Source organism: Castor canadensis, chromosome 1 (genome assembly GCF_047511655.1).
Source record: "Castor canadensis chromosome 1, mCasCan1.hap1v2, whole genome shotgun sequence".
Lineage (NCBI taxonomy): Eukaryota > Metazoa > Chordata > Mammalia > Rodentia > Castoridae > Castor > Castor canadensis.
This window is the reverse complement of record NC_133386.1, coordinates 193073960-193077244: the sequence shown is the minus strand read 5'-3', so window position 1 is coordinate 193077244 and position 3285 is coordinate 193073960. Positions and strand designations below refer to the sequence as shown.

The 3285-nt window shown below is 33.8% G+C and overlaps 1 pseudogene; it reads left to right on the top strand.

Annotated features, from left to right (window-relative positions):
- LOC109676817 (olfactory receptor 5G29-like) lies at positions 1 to 2133 on the top strand (annotated as a pseudogene).
- Positions 2134 to 3285: the final 1152 nt, after the last annotated feature.

Sequence of the window (3285 nt, the reverse complement as noted above, 5' to 3'; positions counted from 1 at the left end):
ATGGTAAAGTTATATGTATCATCCTGCCGTGTTTATAGAAGACAGTATGACTTGCATTCAAGTAAGTAAGTAAGTAAATTACCAAATATATAGAAATAGGATCAAACAGAAGCAGTCTATACTAGAGTTTATCCTCTTACACCTAACTTGGCATATTTGAGTGATCATAAACAAAATGTCTACAATAGATAACAGTCCTAAGAAAAACCTAAAGTAGTATTTATGACTGCTGAAATAATCCACATAGCATTATGCAGTCATGCTAGTGATAATATAATTATAAATCAAATAGGTATAGTCACTGTTTACTAACCATTTGAAACTATTCTATATTGAACTCTATAAAATAATTATGAAACTGAAATGACATACTTATTATTTACAGAGGACATTAATTGGCTCTGCTGTGCAAACCACATTTTTTCACATATATAATCTTCATTTCCTAAGAGTTTAAAGAGTTTTATTCGTGACTAATGAGTTACTAAAATATTTTCTTAAGCATTTTTTCTGCATAAAACATACTTTTGATATTTTGCATACATTATTTACATAAATAGTTTCAGGGTATGTGCCTTTAAAGAGTTTATATAAATAGTAGGAAATACTGCAAAAATAATTCTAACCATTTTAGCTCAGCAGACACATAATTTTCTATACAATTTCCATTAAAAGTTTATGCCAAGGTTTGTCAGGTCACTTGATATAAGGCAGGGCCTCAAGTTCTTTTGTTAGAACTGTGCAGTTGGGAGAAATTTCTATCACCCTCTTCTTCTCAGTTTTTCATCTTATATTCTCAGTTCTTGATGCCAATCTTAACTATACATCTGAAACAGGGTAGCTCTATTCTTTCTCTATGAACATGAATGTCTGTCACTCTATTTCTAAACGGTAATTCTCTTTTCAAATATAATTTTATAATGAGGGATTTTTTTATCATAAATGTAGATTACTATTGATGAGAGCAGATCAAAGGTAAGTTGGCCAAGTTTGCACAGGATCATTACACAATCACCTATACAAGTAGCTGAGAATATTATCTCCCCCCAAAACAATATTTCAAAATTTTCTGTGATGCACTTGTCAAGATAATCTGCCATTGACTTAAAATACTATTTGTAGTTGTTAATGACTGACTTTTTATAATAAAGTAATTATTTTTGTTGCTTATGAAGATTCCAATTGATCAGTGGAAGTGAAGAATCAGACAGCAGTGACTGAGTTTCATTTTTTGGGCCTTTCGGATCTTCTCCACCAGAAGATTGTCATTTTCATTATGCTTCTCTTTGTTTATCTTGTCACCCTGGGGGGTAACTTGGGGATGATCACTCTCATATGGGTTGACCTCAGGCTCCACACTCCCATGTACTTTTTTCTTAGCCTTTTGTCCTTTGTAGATATTTGTTCCTCTTCTTCCATTGCTCCTAAGATGCTGTGTGACATTTTTGCAGAGAAAAAAGGAATCTCTTTTGTGGGTTGTGTTGCACAGATGTGGTTCTTTGGTCTCTTTGTGGGAACTGAGTGTTTTCTCCTAGCTGCCATGGCATATGACTGGTTCACAGCCATCTGTAAGCCCTTGCTGTATACACTCATTATGTCCCAGGACATCTGTGTGCTCCTGGTTATAGGACCTTATGCTATAGCTGCTATAAACATCACAACTCACACAAAGTTGATTTTTTGCTTACCCTTCTGTGGTTCAAATGCGATCAACCACTTTTTCTGTGACATTTCCCCATTGCTCTCCCTAGCATGTGTTGACACCTGGATCAATAAGTTGGTCCTTTTTGTCTTGGCTGGAGCTATAGGAGTGGTCAGTGGTCTGATCATCATGGTCTCCTATGTGTGCATCCTGGTGGCCATCTTGAAGATCCAGACAGCTGATGGGAGGAGAAAAGCCTTCTCCACTTGTTCTTCTCACCTGGCAGTTGTCTCCATCCTGTATGGGACACTTTTCTTTATCTATTTTGGCCCAGCTCAAGTTCCTCCCTGGATATCAATAAAGTGATTTCTGTGTTTTATACTGTGGTGATCCCCATGTTAAATCCTCTCATCTACAGCTTGAGGAACAAGGAGGTGAAAGATGCATTCAGGAGAAGGTTAGATAAGAAATACTTTCTATTAAATAGATAAGGCAGAACTCAATTTATGCTTTACCTTTAGAAGTTGGTACAAAATAAAATAAATTTACACTGGAGTGAAAATCACAGACTGCATGGAATTCCTAACTCCTCCAGTTTACAGATTATTTTAAAAATGCAGAAATTTAAAATTTTCTGCATCTTTCTTTTTCTGTGTATTGTAATGGGTGTTTTGGAATAATTTTGAGATATATTGACAATATAGATATAAAAATATACTAAAAGAAAACTTAGATGAATATGTCTACAGTCTTCAGAGTATGAATACATTTTCATCCAAACATAAAAACTAATTCTTAGAAAATACAATTCAAAACTGAACCTCATCACAAAGGTAAAACAATAAATAGGAGAAGAGGTTTGTATATGTTTTCCACCAATGGTAAAATATCCTTAATGTACAAAGAAAGGCTTTGGATTTGCAGTCAAAAAGAAAAAAAAAAAAACTCAGTGTGCAAATGAGTGGATGGTTCACAGAAATGGAAATGCAAATTGCCAAACACATGGAAAAACTGTTCAACATCTTTATTTGTAAAATACATGAAGTAAAACTAAATGACAAATGCATTGCATTTGATGCAGATAAAACATTAATTGTTTCAGTGATGAAGTGCTTTGTCATTTTTGGCTATGTACACTCATTATTTCTTTCCAAATGTATGAATAGTGTCTTTCCCACAAAGGAACCTGCTAGTTTCCATTTAAAATAATAAATTTACATGGCTTTTGTTACAAAAAAATCCCTCCTTCAGAAGTCTCAACCACAGAAGCAAAGATGCAATTCATAAATATTTGTGAGTAGAGGCAATGAAAATTAAAGGCTAGAACTGATATTCACCACAGGAAAAAAGAAATGAATGTTCTTTCTGTGAAATATCATATGGAAAATAAGAGAAATGAAGTATCTATAAACTGACTTGAAGTGAACAATTTTAGACAGTCAGTCTGGAAGAAATTTTAGGTAAATATGTAGTACTCTGCACATACTCAGACATGTTAAATACCCTATACATACACAAAAATATGTTTAATATCTTTAGCCATTAGGGAAAGGCAAATCAAATTACTTTGAGAGTCCATCTCATCCCAGTCAGAAGGGGGAGAAATGACCCAAACAATGTATGTACATATGAATAAATGAATA